The following is a 22,677-nucleotide window of genomic DNA, read 5'->3' as shown; positions in this document are numbered from 1 at the left end:
AAGAAGTCAGAAAAATGTTGCTTGAGTGAACAACAGCCATTTGTAATTCTGCAGGCTTTGGTAAGGAAAAACAGTAATTCCATGTGTATTTCCATAAAGGTTTATGTGATAATTTTTAATTTTTTTTAAGCTTTCTTAATTATCACTCAATGAGATGAGATTTTGAATAGTGGTATTTAAATTATGCAACATTTATTGCCTTAATTTAGACTGTCATTMTGAAAGCACCATGCTCAGTTTTCAGGTAATGAATTTTGCCTCATTTAACAACTTTTACTTGTGATGCAGCATCAAATATAAAATGCTCCTTTTATTTTTACCATTTTTTACTTTTTTAAAAAAATGCCTTTACTAAATATAGATTTCCTTGCATGCCATTATTCAATAGAAGAAAAAGGATGTCAATATTCATGCATTCTTCCCCTCCTTTAAAAAGATTTTTTCTACAATGTGTATATGTATTATCCTGATACTTTTAGAGAAATGTGTATATAAAAGAATAGATAACCATGTTTTCCTAGGGAGAACCATGGATTTTACTATAGAAAGGGAGAATCAATAATATTCTTGGCCATAAGGATTTCAGCTATCTTTCCACATTTGTTGAGATTGTCATATGATTATAATGTACTATATTTTATAAGCTTTAGGAATCTTTATTACCCTATTGCAGTGATTGTGTGCTAACCTTAATACTTGATTGTATTTTATCATAAATAAATGGGTTTTCTTCCATATTTAAAAATATTACTTGCACTGTACAATAATAGTTTATTACCATTTTCTAATGGTTTATTACTSTTTTGTACTAAATATTGTGGATATTGTGGTAGAGATTTTTTTCTTCAAAGACATATTGGCATATTTAATGTTTTACTCATTATTTCATTGAGACTGACTCACAAATTCATCCTTTTTATGTTGTGTCTTGTTTTACTGCTTCTAGAGTCAACAATAGTACCTTTGTTTTACTTCATTTAGTATAATTTTGCTGTATTTTTTATAATTTGCAGTGTAAGAACTATTTTGCCCAAAATTTTTGAAGACTAATRTGTAGGAAAAAATACTATGGAGTGAATTCACTATCAATTGTGCACCTTGATAGAAGTTCATCCTGTAAATCTGGTGAAGAATAGTGAGCTTGCAATAATTTATTCAAGTTTTTAATGAGCACAGAGTGCCAGCAAAGAGAGACAAATAAAATCTTAAAGGTCTGAATCAATACCACTGAGACTAATGGGAAAATTTCAGTCAAGTTCTTAGATTAGTCTTAATGGAAATGCAGCACTCAAGTGTTGGTGATCTTGACATTTCAGCTGACATGTGGAAACATACCATTCATTGTCATAATTTTGCAGAGGCTTGCAAAAAAAATCCTCAAATCTGTTTGGGAATGCCATAAATAAGTTACTGAGAATATGGTTGATTATCTTGTATATGTATTCTGTTCAGCTTAGAGTTACATATAGACCACAAAGTGAATTCCMTATGGTTGTCCAGGTCACCTGAATTTTGCTCTTTAAGATATTGTTCAATATTTTTCTTACATACTTGAYTGGAAGGGAATTTTTTACATTATTTCCTTTATGTGACAAAATAACATTTTGGGTCAAAATGTACTTATTTGTGGACTGTTTTGTTCTAAAATTAAAGACAGAGTTGAGTAATGTGCAAAGCTTAAAACTATTACAGTTATTGTGATTTATGTGGAATTGTACCTCACAGGCAGTGGTGCAGCTCAAGGAATACTTAAATGGTTTTCAAAKAATCACATAGGCACTTTGTATTAAAGGTAAAATAGTTTTCCAAGTGAGTAGTTAAAGGTCATTTCCATTCAGTTATCCTTTACATTTTCTTTTATGTTTCCAGAGAATGTAGTCCATTGTATTCTCAGTCCTTGCAGAAAATAAATCAGGGGTCTAAGATACTATTTTTTTTTGTTCATTATATGTACCTATTGCATTCTTTAAGCTTCGCTTACCCTTTCTGTGCATCAAAGTGTGGGGGTTTTTTTAATAATAAATTATTTGAGCTGCTAAAGAGGTGGTTCTGAARATTTTTCTTTTCAACTGGAGAATGCACAGAACTTGTGTGGAAATAGAGCAGTCTGCAAAATTTATCTGAGAACATTATTCCAAATCAGGGATAATATATTGACCTATTCAAGGTCAATTTGTCACATAAATAACCTGTAAGAAGTATCTGAAAGTCAAAATAAGGTCCCTATAGCCTGTCTAGGTAGCTAAAAGTGAGACTGAAATGGGCAGGTAGACTGACAAGGAGTCATTTTGGTCTATGAAGTGTAACCGTCTTTCAGGTTTTTGTTTTTTTTTTTTTTTTTGTGGTGGTAGTGGTTTTTTTTGGTTATTGTGTGTTTTTTGTTGGGTTTTTTGTGTGTTTATAGAACAAGGTTTTGTAACCCAGAGTGGGTTTGTGTTCTGTAAATATTTGTGTCCTAATGGTGTGATTTACCAGAACCAGAACTTGACTCTTTACCTTATCCACCTTCTACAGTGTGGATGCCACCTATGTGTGGACTCTGGGGCTTCTGTCACACTAAGTGCTTTAAAATGTAAATAATCAATTTTAGTAATGTGCAAAGAAACCTCAGTTATTTGGCTGAKGGTCTGTTTTTGTAATTATCAAGAAAGATTTACCTTGATAGTGAGATTGTTTTGGAGAATGTGTGATGCATTGGGAAAGTTGTCTTGTGTTTATTGTTTTCCGGGTTTATTTTTGTACATTTTTCTTTGTTGTTGTGGGATATGTCTCTTTAGCATAATTCAAGCAAATGCCTTTTGTGTGGTATATAAATATGGAGTTTTTAAAAGCTCTATGGGTTGCTAGTGCTATTTTAAAATCGATAAATAAAACAGTTGATACAGAAGTGTCACATTGATGATGAGATCTTAAGAGTCTTTAAGCTTTCCTCTTATGGGTATATCGGTTATATCATTATTTCAGAAAAAGTAATTTTCTCATCCAACTGCTTTGAGTTTATGGGCTTTTCCTAGAGGAAAGCTCCTGTGGATACCTGCATTCCCTCTCTGAAGTATGACATTGAGCTTCTATGTCAGGTATTTTGCAAAAAGATCCAACATGTGAGACATTTCATATTACCCCTGGTACCCTTTATTTAAGTGAAAAGTTTAATTRATCTCTTGGAGAACCCTTCAGTGATGTATGGGCAATGATTTGGTGGGGAAGGACTACAGGAAGGAGGGCCAAGCTGCTTTGTGATTGTTTCAGTCTGCTGGAAAGTCCTATACTTCCCATAGGCTTTTAATTGTTTATATTAGGATGTGGTTATATGACAAAMCTAAGTAGTTTTTATAGTAGCTATCAACCTTTACTTTCCATTTAAAATGGGGAAATTAATTTCATTGAACAGTAGAAGGCAGAATGTGGAATATAAAATTCAAGCACCTTTTTAATTTTTCATCGTGACTCATTAAAAATGAATAAATATGGAAATGCAGGACTTCAAAAATTTCATCCTTTGACWGTCCCTTTTCTGGTTTCTCATGTTCTTCTTTATGGTGGATTCTGAGAAACATGAAATGTTCTGAGATGTGTTTTGTCTCTATTATTCCTTGTAGTATTAATACTTGATTTATATTCATGCAGATAATTTATTCATATTCACCTGTAGAGCATTTTGTATTCTGTCACATGCAGTTGAAAACGCTTACAAGTGATTCCCTGAATATTGATTTAATAGAATTGTAGAGGAATTCAGTTTGGAAGGGATCTTGGAAGRTTTCTAGTCCAATCCACTGTTCAAAGCAGCRTCAGTCCTCAGGTCAGCCTGGGCTGCTCATGGCTTGTTCCAGTTGGATCCTGAAAACCTGCAAGGCTTTGGGCAGCCTGTTTCATTGTCTCACTGKCCTAACAGTGAAAAAGCATCACGTTGATCAGGCATTTTTTACCCTTAGTAAATCCATGCTGGCTGTTCTCAATCACCAAGTTCAGCACATACTAAGCAATATGAAGGTTAAATAACTTCTCAAGTGCATCAAWTGTGACAAATTTGTTAAGCTATTATCCTAGGGAGTATTTTCAGAGGAACCTTGGTGTACATTGGAAACACAAATGGAAACATTTTGAAGGTCTGGTGGGTGCTATTGATCTTTTACCCTTTATCTTAGATTCATAGTTTCTCCGTGTCTTTGCATTTAATTTCTGTTCCTGCTGTATAAAGTCCTAGGCACAAGGGAAAGCAGGAGAATTTGTTGTGAATGTTTCTTTACTTCAGAAGGTGAATACTGATTTTTTTTGTAGTTAGTTCTAAAATTCCTTTCAGTGTCTTGTTATCCTGAAATGTCTCTGAGACACTGAAAATCTTTTACTTGCTACTGAAGTGATAATAATGGATATTTTAAGAAAGTCACAGTTATGCAACTGATAAGCCTATCTAAAAGCATGAATGTTTTTTGCTGTTAGGCAAGAAGCAGTTGTCTATAAAAGCAGCAATTCTTCAGTATCTCTTTAATCAGCTTTCAGTGAAATTTTATTAGAGGAAATATTAAGAGTGTTTTAACGGCACAATACCTGCACTGTCTTATTTTTAACATCACATTCTGTCCTATTCCTTTTAGTTTTAAGGTGTAGGCCAACATGACATGACTAGACCCAAGCTTCAATGGAATGACATATTCTGTTTTCTAGTCAGATTGKTTAAGCCTCCTGTCTCAGCTGGGACAGAAACTGCACTGTTGCATATAGATGTACCTTACAGCCTGGCTCTCAAAAATATATGGCCCATAGTAGACCTAATATATTTTTTTAATATGTCTGAGGAAAGAATTAATGAAACCACATTTTAAAAMTGATTTGGCAATGTTAGCTGTGGACAGAAATGAGAAAGTAGGTAGAGGAATGGTTTGTAGCAATCTCAGATAGAGATTGTACGTAATAATTACTCTATTTGAGATTGCTTCAACATTGCAAAGTCTTTAATAAGTTTATTTCTTTTCCATTTGATTTAAACATTCTATAAATGTTAAATTAATCTAAATAGAATCTGAAAAGAGGTGGGGCATAGTAGGTTTAAATATAGTAGCTCTATTGTAGCTACCAAATCAATTCTACATAAGCTGACTTTTCTTTAAGTACTTCTTTTTCAGTCCAGCTCTCAATTATATTTGTTGGATGCATTAAGGAGCAGCTAACCAAAAATAGGTATATTTCTAATCTAGTGTGGTATAGTGGTATCTAACTGTGATAATAAAGTGGCTCCTGGAGTCAACCTTCATTCATTAATATGGAATTAATGAGCTTCATTTTTTTTTACACCAGTAAAAATGCTTCTAGTTTAAGAAATAATTTCTATTTTATATAAAATAGAGTATATAAACCATGTGTTGTATATACTTAATGAGAAGTGTATGTCTTGATTTTATATTTTGACTGAGAATGATTTCCCCCATCCCTTTTTGAACAGAGGAGGTTACAGAGTCTTGCAGGCACGTTCTGGATTAATGAGTTATTCTGTTGCTCATTGTGCAGTTAAATGAAATAACTGAGGAGCACAGGAGGTACAGGCTGGTGGCAGTGCTGTAACTGTACCTGATATATCTTACAAGATACTGAAATACTGCCTGTGGGGGCTGTTCCTAAGAACACATTTTCACAACTGTGACTCAACTTTCCTTTTTCCATGTGTGTCTTGCCAATTTTAGCCTTAACATATTTAGTACGTTTTTAATTTCATTTGTTCTTTTAAAAAGTGATATGAATTCTATAGCTAATACAGAAAAAAAAACCCCAAAACAAAAACCAAAAATACTTGTGGACACAGAAAAAGSAGATAAATTACAAAGGCAACAGGGGTTTTCAGTTACTAAGCTGTCTGGGCATGTAGTTAGAGACTCATCATGCAACTCTTATTTCTATTAATTGTTTTTATTTGGTTCATTCTTCAAGATTTACAGAATAAGAATGAGTGACTCTATGTGGTATTTGAAATTACATTTTTTAGTGTAAAAATATTGGGAGTAGAAGTTGAAAAACTGAGAACTTCTATTTTTTTTCCGTACAAATAAATGTATTTGAGCAAGGAAAAAGATGATTATGGTTTGCGTAATTTTCTGTCACATGGATGTTACAACGTAAGATAGTATTTGAAATTCTTTAACTTCKTAGGGACTAAAGTTATAACTTACTTTGGAGAGTTATGGCTAATGATCCATCATTAATGACAAACATCTGAGCAGCCCTAAGGGTTGATTTTAACTCATGGTGAAAATAAACTGTTAAAAAGATAAGCTGTAGAAAGGTAAATCAGATCATATAAAATTGTTCTCAGATCCAGATAATTATTTTATTCTGGCCTTTTTAATAATTGAGTTGTGTATTACATCACTCTTTTCATTTCAAAGGTATCTTAAATGAACCTGAAAGAATAGTCCTAGCTAACTGTCATCTTCATACTGATTTTCCCTCACCCGCATTCTGTTTCTTGACACCTTATTATTCAATTCCAAGGTTACAATTACATTGTTAGAAAAATAGAAGAAAGTGTCTTGTTAGTCAGCTGTTAGCAAGAGATATCAGAAATGCAAAATATCTTGCATATTCTGTGCAGTTCCATATTATGGAGAAGAAATCATTTGTAGCACTGCAGACTACAATTGTGTACACCCATTTGTATTCTTTTCCATTAAAGAAGCAACTACATTCTCTTAAAATCAAATAAACACACTGTCCAGCCCCACCGCCCTGAATACTTCAATGATGTTACCACTGGCATTCTTTTAGGTCTATTTCTTCTGCTATGCTGCCACTGTCTTATCTCAAGATGCTGTTATTCTCATTATGAATCTTTTTTCCAGGGAAACAGGGAGAAGGAAATGGAAAAAGTAGCAAGGCTAGTCTCTGAGTTGGTTTTGYCTCTGCTCTTCAGAAGATTTGAGAGGGATCCACAGTACCTGTTACCTTACCATAAAGTAAGTGTATACAATTCTTTTATTGGCAAATGAAGAGCTAAATGGCTGTTTCATCTGTCCAGATCTCTAGTGCAGTGTCCAGGTATGCAGGATCACTACTTCTGTGAAGATAACCTCTTCCTATAACAAAAACAACTATACAGAGCCCACAGTAAAGCCTTTTTTCAAAGGCAGAAAAGTGGCAAACTTGAACAGAGGAAATCTTAGGAATAGGGATGAATGTAAAAAGGAAGGCTCTCTGTCAAGAAGGGTGGATGACTTGGTCACCCTAAAAATAAATGACTTTGAAATATATGAGACATGGTGGCTACTTACATTTCTTTCAATGAAGAAATTTAATCCAGATATGGTTTTAATGACCCAAATCCAAGCCTTTTAYGCAAAATCAGACCCTTCTTTACTAAAAACCAAAATTAAAGTCCTGTGAGTAAGGGYTTATTAGAGAAATTAACGAACTACAGATATGTAAGCAGGCATAATTGTTTTGAAAATTTTCTGATTAGTAAGAAAATTCAGCCTGATCATGAAYTGTTTGTTTGCTTATTTTTGCCAAGGAATTGAAACTGTGCTCAGATGAACCTCTGATTCACTTTGAAGAATCAGTTGTTTTTAAAATAAATCTTTTTGTACTTTTTTCATTGAGKCAGTGAGTGCTGTTCTTTTAATGAGAGTTTTGTTGTGTCTTTCCCTGCAATTCCTCCTTCCCGTGTCATTTACTGTGAGAATGTGACCTTATTCAAGGTCCTCATTCAGTTTAATCCTTTATCATGGAATAAAGGACAATATGTAATAGATCACAACATGAGCAAGGTTATTTTCATGAAGATTATTTGCTATAATTTTTCAGTAGTGCTCTGGTAAAGAACCTTTATGGTTGCCATTAACCCTGAATACAGGGTTATTTTATCCCTCCTGAATTGCTGAATGAGCTTTCAGTGAAAATAAAGCCTTCTGCCAGGAGAAACTGGAAATGTCTGTTCATAACAAATGTTTAAAGGGCTGATAAACTTTCAAACTAAGACAGAGTAAACATGAATGGTGTATATAATTATTATGCTACTGTAATTTATTAAGAGGGAGTTGATGGACAAAACATTCTGTTTTTTCTATGGATTCTGAATCTGGMCTTGCAGAATTTTACATAAAGATCTGAAACAAATGCCTGTACRCTCAAGCAGGCAGGTGTAGAGGACCTAATGGTCTTGTCAGATACMAATGCATTTCAAGAGATTTACCATACAAGTCCAGAATCTAGGCCTATCTGTGCAGATGTACTGTAAATATTCTGTTCCACCACAAGCAGCAATTCCTAAAGCATTTAAAGATGTCAGAATTCTTTTTAGTATACTGTAGAGTATATATTTAATATAATGTCAGAGACTGTTAGAAAATGAGAAATGTGWACTACCTAGGCTTTTTCATGTATTGACAGCCCAGATGTTACAGGAAATAAGAGAGATTTTACTGGCTTCATTGGTCTGCTCAGATCCATCAACATCTCTGTAGAGGAAATTTATGTTGATTAGAAGTCTAATTACAATCCTTTTTTGAAATCTAATTGCTTGTAAAAGGTACAAGAATGAACAAGTAGGAGGTTGCTACCCTCTCTACACATTGGGTAAAATTCCAGCTGGCAGGGCATTGCTTTCATCATCTCATTTATCCTCTGTGCTTTAGCCTTGATGTGAATATAATAGTAGCTTCTTTTATTTTCAGCCTGATTTGGGTTCCACATTCTCTGAAAATTATTCCTGGTCTGCAGAGATATGAGGGAAAGAAAAATAGAACTGTAAGTCTCTTTTAAAAGAATTAGGGAGTTTTGGATATTTATATATATATATAATTGGCAGCTGATTCAGAATCATTGGAGAGGGTTTTTTTTACTTCTGAGCTTAGGTCATAGCCATAGAAGAATGTCTAGGAATAAAAAAAGTCTGCAGGACTTTGGAACAATGTGGTTACATGGGGGAGAGTGGTTCCAAGGTTATCCCTCAGGTATGAGATTATGAATGGACTGAATATTTTCATGSGGAAGGGTCTTTTATCAAAACTGAGATGGCACTGCAGAGTCAAGGAAACAACAGAAAAATGCTGTGAATTCTGCCAGAATTGAGATTAGTGCCATAGGTTATAGAACCACTGTATGCCAGTAAGAGCATTCTCGTTTGGAAGTATCTAAGAGTGTACAGCTTAATTGGAAAATTTAGGACAAAAGTAGTGGTGTAGGTATTATTTGTAGATCTTAGACCTTCCCTGTCTCACAGCCAGCACCGTTAGTGGAACCTTAACCTGGGAACAACAGGCATTGMCCAGAGGAAGGAGCTGTCTGGGAAATTTCCTTTGGCAATCCCCTCTTACTTTGTCAGTCCTTTTCTGGCCCTATACATGCTGTAGCTCTGGGATCTCTTTGGGAACCTCTCCCTGCCAGCCCTAACTAGATGGTCAGATAAGTCTTTACCTTGGACCAATGGCCATGACCTGTAGAGAGAGGTTTCAGGGGAAATTTCTTTTGTCAGCTCTCCTCTTTGGCAGGCCTTTTAGCTCTACTTATACTGCAGCTCTAGGGTGTACTGTTTTCTTGACATTAATTGTATGCCTTCATCTGAGCCTTAACCCAAGACCTATAAAAAGAATTTTCTGCAGCCCATCTCTTGCTTTGACAGCCTCTTTTCAGCCTTACTTGGCAGTTTTAGGCTTTCTTTGTTTACAAACCCTAAGAAAAATTGCAGGTCCTAATGACTGTTTATGAGAGTGTGTTTGGCAACTTTTATTCTTTTAGGAAATATATCAGTTCCTTCATTGTTATGCTGAATGTGCTGTAAATTCATGTGCTGTATGCTGAAAAGGCAGGCTGTTAGTGCTACGTTTTTCAGATACTTTTTCTTACATAATTTAGTTTGTGCTAAATTCATTCTGAGAGGAGATAATTACTTGCATGRTATGGAATGAATGGAAAGATCTGTCTAAACTCCTTCAGATGAGCATATGTGGTATCTAAAAATCTGTGTAAAGACAATGTATGCAAGATTGTCATCTATCATCTAACTGCTATATTTTCTCAATCACCTAAAGTAATTGAAATATCAAATTTTGTAGATGTTGCATTCATGATGCATACAGAACCAGTGGGCATAACAAGGATGTAAGCACTTCTATAGTTYATTTCAAGAAAGAAGTGGTCTCAGGTGATTTGARTGAATATTGCTGTCACACTTATTTTAAAAGTAGGTTCAAATACATTTTTAACTTGAAATTTAATAACGGGGTTTTTTTTCACTATAGCATCTGTCAGACACAAATATACTATCTTCTTTGTGTAGGGGGAAAATAATCACCTTTGGTCATTAAGCACATGCAGAATGTAACTTCACATGATATGTCTGTTTTACTGGTAGATTTTGTAACATGGCTGGAATGAWAAAGCTCATAACATCATTAAGGGGCAAGAGTTTAACTTTTATTGCTTAAAATATAACCTGATGGTGTTTCAAAAGTTYATGATGATTTCAAGTGTTGGGGACTGAAAAAAAGTATGATAAAGCTGCTTCATCTTGAAATATGCAGGAGAGRTGGAATACTAACCCATAAGAGGATGGCTCCATTTTGGTAGGAAAAGCTTAAAAATACTTATGATCAAGGTCTAAAAATTCATAAAAGTGATACCTTAGGAGGAAAGTGCTGAAAAGCAGAAATGTCACTCACAAAATCTTGCAGTTCTGGAATTAAGGGGCAGTCCCTGAAACCACTAGGAAGTCAATATAAAATAGATAATTTTTCATTCAGAATGTAGAAATTCTGAAATTTCTCACTCTGGGAAGTTGTGGAGTGGCAGAATTTGAGTCAGGCTTTAGGTCCATGTCACAATAGAMTCTTTTACATTCTAAAATTTTAAGCAGTTTCACTCATGTTCTGGTCTACTAGTTTTTTTTTTTTCTTAAAGCAACGCCTTTTCTGATAACACTTATCAAAATTGCATCAAACTAAAGATACTAAAGRCATTTTACAGATATGAAGAATCTTATGAGATTACAAATTTCTTTTATTTAAATTATTAAAAGGAAATTTTCAAGTCACCCTTTTCCTCAGTAAATATTGAAAAATCAACATAAATATTACAATTTCCTATCTTAGACACCAATACYAGCTGTCAGATAATCCTGTCATTGTTCACCAGGATCTTCTCTTGGGCCTCTAACAGAGGCTTCAGGATGATATGTTTTAAAACAGACATCTAAATATGAGGAGCCAGCTAGAGTTCTGCCGGAGGAGTATGAACATGTTAATTCTGTTGGAAATTCTATCTTTCAGTAGAATTAATCAAATTTTTAAAGGTAAGGAAGCAAGTATATTCCAGATCCAATTAGCTCTAAACAGAAAACTGCTGAGAAATCATTAGGCTAARTTCTCTCCATGCAGTTTGGAAAAGTTCATAAGGGAGGTTAGTTGTTAGAAAATKGAGGGGAAAAGGAATGGTGTTTTTTCTACCCAGAAAGTGATTGAATGACTCAACTGAARTTGCTCCAGAAAACTAAGCCATGACTAAGCCTCCTCTACCATTAGAAAGGAGAAAACCAAGGATCCATTGCCTTTTCTTTCATATTCTGAGCTTATTATATGGGCCTTTTCCACCTTCATCCTCTGCAGGCCATTGTATGTGATTTGTTTATGAGGATTATATTGTGCAAAACTAGCATGGATGCTTTTATGTGCATTTGAAATGGAGTAGTATTGTTTGTAGATTGTTTTGAAAGAAAAAATCAGAATCATTGCATAGAGCAACCTGATTTAAATGATGGTACAGCAGTTTTTCACTTTTATTAGTTTCTGTGAAAACTCATACTGCTAAAGACTCTGCTGTTGACAAGATGTTCTCATTTCTCTTTTTGTAAAGAGAAGTTTCCAAAAGTTTAATTTGATAGAAAACTTATTCTGCTTGCACTAGAGTCTTAGAGAGGATTTTGTTTCATTTTTCTTCTCCCAAAGTAAACGTTTTCCTCACAGTGGTGAAGTCCATTCTGAGAACAGCAGTAGAAATTGAGATTATAGTATTTTCAGCAGAACCAATAAGGAGGTTGTCTGTACTTTTATATCCAATAACTTCTTTGGCTTTTGGCTTGGAGAAAATAATTTTCAACTCAAAGATACGCATAGTGCCTATGCTGAGAAAGCAGTTGGCTATAATTGTCTTTTTAAAGTTCCATTAAAACATAAAAGCAAAAGTAACCAAAAAGATTAGAAGGTAAGTAAGTAGGCTTTGCAAGAACATAGATCTTTATTTCTACCTACAAGAAAGGTTTAGGAAATTGGAAGAATATTTTAAAGATGAGATTTCTTCAGTCACAAATGTGACCTCTGCTTGCCCCCAGTTCCCCATTTTAATTTTCCTATTTTTTTTTTCTTTATATTCATTCTAATTTCAGGACACTGGCTTTTAACAGACCAGGGGAAGTTTTGCACATTGTTGGGAGGAATTTTGCTTAAGGGTTTGAAGATATTTGGATTTCTCAACTCCTTTTTTAATACTCCCCCTCCAAAAAAAWTCTTGATAATAACGTTCTGGTTATGGGAATTCACTGGTAGTCTGAGTTTGTCATKTCTGTTTGTCATTGTATTGTTTACTGTTAGGTTGCTAACATGTGGACGCCTGTCACATTCACTGTGAGTGACTAAGGTATAAAATGATGGAGGATGTTTTGATTTTTTTAATATCACTAATCTTTCCAGTAAATGAATGGACATTTATAGATGTTATTAAAGTAAATTTCCTCCAATTCTGTTAAAATAGATTTTGGCATTCAGTAAACCAAGGAAAATGTTTAGGTATAAATTAYGTTCTCTATGTATTAAATGAACTAGATCTCCCTATTTCATGTTGTGTGGTTTGTTCCCCACCCTGCCACCTCTCAAGGTATGTGYTTCACAATCTTGAAATGCAACTGGGAYGGTGCAAATCCTTATGAGGTAGGAAAAATCTAAATATGACKGTAAAAATAAATAAGGAAGCWCAAATACATATATGCAGTTTACTATGATTGCATGTTTCTTGCTCTTGAAGACAGGCTGAGAGAATCAAGCTGTATTTTATACAGATCCCTTACTAAGGGACTTAAAATCATCTTTACATTCAAATGCTATGTGTGAGAGGTCCATAGGAGCATAGGAAAATTTGTCATTGTACTCGTCAAGACAACAGTGAGGTGTGTAACTTACTTTGCTTTTCTGGAAGGGAAACCATGTTATTGAAACTTTATACTGTTAAAAGAAGATTGTGGTTACCTGCAAGAGCGAATAACTTATATTAGCTTTATTGTTAAGTTCAATGCTTGTAGTAAAAGTAGTTTGTSCTTAAATAAATATGGCTTCTCAAGTGGGTACCTTTTGAAGAAAGGAGGAAACAAGGTGTTCAAGAGAAACTTGGTCTTTAATAAAAAACAAAGCTGAATGTTAACTATTTCTAAAAATGTTGTATTGTAATGATAAGGAGAAATATTTTGCTGTGAAACACTTGCAGTTACTCATTGTTGCTGCCAGCATTTCAGGCACCAGTAGGTTCCAGACCCAAATGCTGTGTATGTCTGATCAAGTATGTCTATATTCAATTAAGTTAGAAATGAGGAAACAACAAAGTTAAAGGAAACAAGCTACTTTCAACAGCTATTTCTTCATGGGTAGATTGTCTAGTTTGTAATTAATTGTGCAGGGTGCAGAGACTGCCACTGCCTTTGCATTAAGTCCTGGAAGACTTACAAGCATTTTTTCTGAGAGCTGCCCTGAAACAATGTAATGACTTATTTCACTATTGTATTGTATTGTATTGTATTTCATGTATCTCCCCTATTAAGTTCTTGTCATAAGCTGATAGAGGTTTTTGTTGYCTAATTATCTCTGGCATCAGTGACTGTTTTGCTTCATTTGGGTTCTTCCCTCATTCATTTCCAGATATAACTGTTAACAAACTGTAGCTGATGACATCTTGCCCTCATTCATGGTGCACAAAGTTGTCCTATGTGTTTGCCATTGCTGTGCCCTGCTGCTACAGCAAGCAGAATTTTCCTCAGGCATAATGGAATGTCTGTGTAATGGGACACACTGGTGCTTCACTAAGAAAATGTGTAAATTAACTGTAAGCAAACAAACTAAGCCATTTTCCCATCTTTTTTCCCTTAATTAATATTCACTTTCAAAAGAAGTGTTAGCTATTACTGGGGAGATTAATTTGAATAGTGAGACATGTGGACAGAGATATTTGGTAGTATTGTTTTCTTAGCTTATACTTCAATGAAATTCTTGGAAATAGCCTGTATTTAGCATTGCAAATGTATCTTCCCAGAAGCCTGTTAATTGCTGAGTGATGACCCTGTGGTGAGAGCATATTAATGTCATTGTTTTGTCAGTTTAAATTAACTATTTGTTTCAGGAAAAGTCATACTGTTATTTAATTGTAAATTATTAGAAATAATTGASCATTGGTTTTCATACTGGTAAACAGGATATAATGTAAATTTGTCTTCTTAAACTTTGGTACATGTTAAAGTTCCTTTTCATTGTTTATGTAATAGTAATTATTTTCATATTGTCCATTTATTTTCCACTAAGTTGTCCCTGATGATATAACTTTCAGATTTTTTTTTTTACACAAAAAAAAACAAAGACGGATAAAAAGGCTGTCTTTCATGAAAATATATAATTCATGTCAAACAATGGTTACCCTGCTAGAAAATGTAAAATATAGATTCGTATACCTGGCCAAGCCATAAAATGAGAATTTAAATTTATAATTATTTGTGCTTTGGCTAGTTCTCCCTGAAATGTTAGGAATTGGGACTTGGAACCCATCAGACATTTGTATTTGATCTCAAATAGTTTCAAAGCAATCTTTGTTGTAGTAAAGGTAGAGCACATGATTTATTGTACCATTGCTGCATGCCATGGAAAGTCTAATCTTTGTTGGTATTTAGTGAAATAGCATCCTATCTTAGGTCCAGAGCCTCAAAAGCCCTTGGGTCTCAGCTATGGAATGGAGTGCCCAGCTGGAATTACTTCCTGACATGGTGCTGCCTAACTTGCCTTCAGTTAAGGTTTTCKGGGCATCTAAGTACAGAAAGTTTGTCTCCACTGTATCACAGTTACATGACCTGACACTTGTTTTGTGCTCGAGTCAGCTTCAGATCCTCACCAAAGGGAACTTCAGGAGTTTGCTGAGAGAGGCTGCATTCAATAAGCATCTTCTTTGGTACACCACAGGCACGTGCTTGGGCTCMTTTTGCTCAATATTGTAACTCCCTTTTGCACAGGTATGGCAGTGTGAGATCCCCTGCGTTTCAGAGTGTGAGGGATTTTACCCTACTTTTTCTACATAGGTGAATGTCAGAGTTAGAGGCTTTTGCTAATCTTTTTGGTGGCACTTGCCATTCTTTTACTGAAACAGTTCCAGTGTGCCATGAGCAACTAAATTATTGTTGGAGCAGAAAAAAAGAAAGTAAAACTGAAAGGATTTGAAAATTATGAAGAGGCCTGYTCTGCAACTCATACTTCAAGACAAAGTCAATTTAGGATAGACAGATATTTTATTAAAATACAAATACAATCTTGAGAACAGGTCTTCCTCTCAATTTTTTTCTTAAACCATTTTCCAGCAGCTCTTCCCCTGCCCATGTTCCCTCTCCACAAGATTGAGAGATTTTGGGCTGCTGCAGTGAATAATGTTCTTCCTGTCTGCCAAATCTCTTATGAAAATCCAGTAGACAGTTGTTATTCTAGAGCAGTGAATCTTTCTTAGTGTGTGAATCTCTTTAGAAATTTGGCATTAATAGTGTTAAACAGCATAATAAGTTGAATTTCTTTATGTGCTGTGGATTTTTTTACAGGCAGTTGGGATACAGCTTGTATTATCTATAGAAGAAGCAGTTTTGTTGCATCTTCATGGTTCGCCTGTGAGAATACCAATSCCTTTTAGATAGAAAACTGAACTGAGTTTTTGCTACTTCACATGATCTGGATTTAGGTTAATGATCTCTAAATCAAAAAACTTCAACAATTACAAGCAGTTTAGTTTAAATTCCGCAGAGTTTTTTTTTTTTTCATCAGAAAATGTCCAGAACAAATGATTACTTCAGAGTAAATTATTTACCATGACGATATAATGTATACATTGTAATATATTTAGTTCTTTAAATATTCTGAYTGTTACCCTGAGATGCTCAATAAAAGCAGTAAACCTATATTTAGAATAGTTTTAATTATTTTCATAAAGACAAGCCATCTTCAAAGTGTGTGTGTGTATACATAATTGTGGGAATGGGGCATTTTGAGGTTAAACCTCTAGCAGTCTGGTTGAAATTTATTTTCTTATGCAACTTGAATCCTTTTCACTGAGGCTGAAAAAAAATCAATTTCTATGATATGTCACCTCTTCAAGTCATAACCAACGCTGCTGATTCATGACATGATTACCATGCCTTCAAAAGTTCAATTAACCCAATCTGAAATAGAATTTCCAAAGGCAGTGTTGTCCTTAGAGGTAATATAAATGTCAGAAAAAATGTACTAGCTGAATAAATACCATCCACTTTCAGTTAAATACTAAAACTGCAGATGGATTCTACTTATGGCACTTAAGCAAATAGAGCCATATTGTAGAAAAGGTTGCAAAGATGCCTTCCAACCCTATGAATTCTGTCCAAGAAAAATCAATATTGGCAAAAAAATAGGCTGCAAAGTTCTAAAGTAAGGTGCTTCTCTAAGTTGTGTATTTTTGTGAAAATTTTTCTTTGAAATCAAATGCACTTGAATCCATTTATTTACTGTTGCTATTTTTTTGTGTMCTTCTAATACTCTAATTTCTTAAGTTTCACTAAATTTCACATTGAACTTCACATGAAGTGAACAAAACAACATTATTTCCATTTTGAAAGAGTTTAGCTGTTTTGGTGTGCAGAAGGTTTGGCATCCGGTGTAGAATCCTGGGCTGGGCTCTTAAACGTGGCACATCATGGTTGCACCTCTGGCTTTTCTTTGGAAAGGTGACAATTGCATGCTTAGTACACTCTTCACTTTTGTTAATCTGGTGATAAGAAAAGTGGATTTAGGATAAAAGTAGTCATTGGAAAGGGAGACTGATAGAGTGGTTTAAACCTAGCCCAAGGTTACTGTGTGTTTTTCCTTAAGGGAGCAGAAAAATGTCCCCCAAAAAACTGTGAGCTGCCATGACAGCTGTGATAAATGAGGTGGGCATGCTTGATTGGCAGGTTTATGTGAATGGTTTGAATGGTCTTGTGTTGTGCAATATGCAACATGTAACAAAGCTGGCTTTAAGAAATTGCCTACTGGGCCTCAAAGATGTTCAGTCAGTTTTCACAACAGTTTCTTTTCAGGATGTGTTTGTACTGCTCCTTCTATTCAAGTTCCTGAGGAATTTGAAGATATATATATAACTTACTGTAACAGAATCAAGGCTTAAGAATAGTAGAGGTTTAAGGCTTTCACATAAGCATATGAACAGTGAAGAATACAGTGGAAGTCTTCAGAAAGAAATTCAGAAGCAGTGTGGCTATTGGCACTTGGATTTTTTGGGGGCATGTAGTTCGCTGACACCAGATTCTCTGGATTCAATATACCTCCTAGAATATCCTAAAATGATGTGCCCTGTCCAGATGTCATCTACATCTTGGTGTCCTTTCTACATCATGMCTTAACTTAGGACACTGTAAAAGTGTTCAAGGAAATAGTAAGTGGAGGAAAAGCAATAYGTTTGGTGCTTTTGCAAACCCCTTGTTTAAGTTGTGTCCTGCAAACCCATGTGGTTGTGAAAAATATGCAGAAAATAACTAATGTCGTATTTTTGCTTCAGCCAGATTATGATATGTGGGAACAGGTTGGGATTCCAGTGCACAGCTGAAAGTTATGGGGCAAGGAGGAGTAATTTAGTAGGGATGCTACTCTTTCCAGCATTAAATCAATCAAAACAATGTTTGGGTTCAAAATTCTCATGAGCAAATGTTCCYCCATAAGCCAAAATGGAGAAGAGGACAACCTGTTCATTTTCAGTTYTCATCCAGTAAAATGTTGGTGGTATTATGAATCAGCTGCTGAAAGCTGCTAGAAATCTTGGGCATAATCCAAGCCCTGCAATCTMTTTCAAAACATTATTTCTCTAAATGGAAGGTTTTAAGACTGCTCACCATCATTTTTTCAACTGCTGGTTAGTGTTTCTAAGATGTAGAACTGTGATAATGACCTTTATTGCACAGAATCTGGTGTAACAGCTCAAGCATTCTTCCCAGGGCATAATAGAAGAATTTGATATGAACAGCTTGCTTTTAGGTTCAGTGCTGGAAAAAGTAATTACTGCAAGGTAATTGCACTGCTGCTGTTTTTGTTTGGAACATAAGGTGACTATTCCAGCACAATTTAGGATGAGATCGGGTCAGATTTTGATAAAATCCCAAGTTAATATGCACATCTAAGAATCATGCTCTGTCTGATAAATATCTTGTATTTATAAACCAGAATGGCAGTGTAAACCAAGCAAAACCTCATGTTTCTTACATTGGTTATATGATCCTGGTGCTGCATAAGACTTGGGTGTTGAAGGGAAAAAGACCCCTGGATACTGGTTGAAAGTTTTTTGTTTTTTTTTCCTCCATGATGCGTGAGGTTTAGATTTCGTGTGGTATTTGCCTTATTATATATTTTGCTTTTTCTTACTTGAAAAGTAAAATATTWGCTTCTCATGGTTTGGGAAGTGTATTCTCCAATTTAGTATGTATGCCATTGACATAGGAACTGGCTTTCTGATTRTTTTTTGTAATTACCAGAAACATTAGAGTAAGCGTAGAACTACAGGAACTCAAATATTCTCTTTTATTGCTCCTGAAAGGTTTCACCTTTGTGATGTCATAACTGACTAATGTCATAATGACATAATCATTGTACAAGGGATTACAGGATAGTTATAGAATTGTCATTTAAAGCATTGATAAAGAAAAGAAATCAATGAACACTTGCAGGAAAAYGTGTCATTTTTTTGAACAATCTTAGCAAGAGAAACATAACTATCTTGGTTTCTTCCTAAAATAATATTCTCCAGGTTTTTGAAAACTGTCAGGGTAAGCTCTTTGTTCGTGCTATGAGATACCCTTAAAGTGTGTCATGTGATGTTATGCAGMATATATGCTGTGTAAGTACAGATGTTTAGAAGAGCCTGTGGAACACGTGAATGAAAAGTATTTGTGAATCTCCTTCACCAAGTGTTAAAAGTATTACCATGGAGAAGATAGTTCTCCGCCTGTATAAAGCAATGGGAGGCAGATACTTTCTCTTCTTTCAAAAGTCAGACCTTAAGCTACATCAGGCTCTTTGAAAGGTTTGCTTTTGCTTAACTCGACATGACTTGTGTCTACATAACATGGTGTCTCCCTCATGAAGTTCTGAGTTGTTTGCTTTTTTTTTTTTTTTTTTCAAAACCAAGTGATACTACTGAACAATTTTAAAGCAAATTTATTATGCTCTTTTTGATGAGGAAAACAAGAGAAAGAGTACTTTACTCTTTACTGACAAGAAGTCCAACAAGAAAGAGTAGCACCTCAATTACCTTATATCTTCAGGCTATAAATTAGAAGTATGGAGTTTGAAAAATTGTATTTTTTATAAAGCTCCAGGTATCTTGAAAATAATGAATTTAGTGTAATCCAGTAAAAAATAATCCTGATGCTGCTTCATGTTTAGAAATCTATTTTTCTTCAGCTAAAAAGTATRCTTTTAATTGAGTTGTGAGGCAGAGACTGGCCCCACAATTACCTATGTAAACACAAGAAAATTGGAGAATGCTGTAAAACTGATTGAAGTTCAAAACTGTTTTAATGAATAGGTGTATCCAGAAACTACTATTTTGTTTTATAAGGACAAAGAGCTGCTTTTTTTTTTTTTTTTTGTGTCGACAAATTAGAAGCACTGCTGCCGCCGAGACTGAGACACTTTCTTGATAGGTCAGTGCTATTTATAGATCACACAAAAAGCCATCAAAGGAAATACACAAAGAAAGGGCATCCATTTGACTCCACTGGAGGTGACCAACAACAAATATAATTTATATGAACTTCTAAGGAATGTGATTGATTTAGGAGGTCAGGAAAGGAAAATGGGAACACSTGACTGTGGTAACACTTGTTATTTAATAAGCACTTTGTGTGTAGTAAGTGGTATTATTTTTAATTGTGAAAATCATAYTCTGAAGCCTTTAACATAAGGTATTTTGATGTGACTTTCAAAGAGGCAGAGATGAAGGATATGGAAATGGTARTGTACTCCACAGCAGCAGATACTCCTGGGCTTTTGTTTATGCAAGCTCTGAAATGGGGTTTATCTGTCTTATAAAATACACAAATTAATAGAAAGACCAGTTAGATACTAGATTAATAGCAAAACTAGAGAAGAGCTAGTGGGAAACATGCAGCATGAAATAACTTAAGCACAATTTGAATGACTTACAATTAACCAAGTAATATTTTCCAAAATTACTGGTTACTAGATTTTTCTTTAAACCAAACCAGAACTATTAGAAATAATTTTTTTTGTAATTTGTTAGTTGATCATAATTTCCTATATACAGGTACTATATGTTTAATTGTTTGGTAAAATTACTTTGAAACTTTTTCAAAATATTTGGGAACATATAATTGCACAAGTGATATTTTGCTGCCCTTGTTTTTATGCTGTGGTAACAAAGGACTTAATTTCTCTTTTAAATGCTGCTTATCATTCTAGGTACTCTTAGCCATGTTCTTTCAGCTTTCAACACTTGCATTTTTTATTAATTTTATGAATTATTGTTTACTTTCCAGTTCTGCTCTCTTGGATTTCAATGTTCTTTGGTCTTATCAGTACCAGAGATATCTGTATCCTTCAGTGATTTAGATAATGTAGCAGCAGCCCTAAGGTTGTATTTCTGATTATATCACGTATTTTCTGAGATTGAGATACACCAGACTGGAAGGCTCCTGTTGTCAGCTATTTTCTTATTCTCATCAAGTTAAAATTGAGGGGTTTTGTATCATTTGTGTATAGTGACTTTAGATTTGATTTTGAATCCTCTGGCATCAACGAATGTGTGAAACGGAGCACTGAAATGTACTGCAATCAGATGAAGTCTGGATTAGTAAAGTATCAGATTTAAATATAGGGTATGGAGGTTTTCTTTTCTCTTAGTCAAATCACAGAACAATGATGAGACAGATGCTTCATTTCTGAGTGCTGGACATAACCTGCCTGTAAAGTAGGCATAACTATGCTGATGCACATAAGTGCATGCATTAGACATTTAAAGCACTGTAGGAGGAAAGTTTCTGTTAAGGCATGATTCCTGTGTTATCTCTCTTCAGTCTAGTCTGCGAAATCCCAATCTAACTGCTGGACAGCTGCAGTCTTTTGAGTAATCTAAGATTTTAACTTAACACTGGTGGGTTTTATTTTGTTGGGTTTTTTTGTTGTTGTTTTTTTTTTTTTTTTTTTTTTTTTTTTGTTCATGAGTGTCTTGTTGTATTTCAAAACCAAGTAGCTCTGTTCTTTCCAAGACGTATATGTATATATGAAGTATAAAGAAAAAGTGGTGTACTTTAAAAGCCTTATGAAACAAGTCAGATCAGTAATGTAGAAGTGATGGGGAAATAAACAGTTCTCTTTCATATGAAAGTATAGCAAGATAAAATATACTGATATGAACTCGTGTTCCAAATTTTTAATCCTCTCTGATGGTGATTTACTTTTTGTGAAGTTTTTTCTGTAAGTTAGAAGTGTGCTTATGGAATTAGGAGGGTTCTACAACTAGAAATTAGTGAAATATCCAGTTCTGTGTGAAATCATTGATACAAACTTTAATATGCTTCTAGCAAGTATTAATAGTAGTATAATTTTTTTTTTGTTAATATTCCAAGTATAGCTCTTCTGTTGCAAGCAGAGCTAAGGTCCTCCTTGGTCCTCCTAGTTTGACACGTGAAGAATATCAGCTCAAAAAGGTATTTTTGACCTTTGTGTTGGCATGGCCTTCTGCAGTAGCTGCCAGCACACCAATGTTCCAGCGAGGATTGACAGGACAGTAAAAGAGAGCTAAACTCTCKAACTGCAGCAAGACACAARACTGTAGGACAGCAACTAGCATTGTAGAGAAACTAGAAGGAATTTCTGATCACAGGTTATAAAAGCTTTGATTTTTTGTTTTGTGTCTTACCAGATTGGGCAGGGGATGTTCTCCTGCCTCCAACTCCGTGGCAGTATGGTAAAACAGAGAGTGGCTGCWGTTTTCAGGGGCTTGTCTAGTGTGAACAGAAGAATAAAGCCAGTGTGATAGTAATAATTAAAATAGTATGTAATAACATTGAAAATTACCTCACTATTCAGGTAACTGTGTGAAACAAAAATGTCTTTGGTATTTTCTTCATAGACTAAAAGGAAACCAGAAAAGAAACACTAATAAACCATGGCAAACATAATAAAATAAAAGTTTCTTTTTTTTTCCTGCATGAAAGCACAATATTTTGAACTATACTGTTTATATAAAGTAGAACATGTCTAGACATGGAAATAAGAAARGTTTACTTAGAAATATCAAAAAAGTAGGTCTGTAATCTGGAATGTGTGAGAATTACATCCCTATTTCAAATCAGAGGGATTCAAAAACCTCCAGATTCGTCTGACACCCAGGCAAGATCCTAAAAGGTGATGATACACTGACTTG

The sequence above is a fragment of the Malurus melanocephalus genome, unplaced genomic scaffold (genome assembly GCF_030028575.1).
Source record: "Malurus melanocephalus ecotype Western Australia unplaced genomic scaffold, MMel_1.1 scaffold_9, whole genome shotgun sequence".
Lineage (NCBI taxonomy): Eukaryota > Metazoa > Chordata > Aves > Passeriformes > Maluridae > Malurus > Malurus melanocephalus.
The sequence above is the reverse complement of the archived record's forward strand: the minus strand, read 5'-3'. Positions refer to the sequence as shown.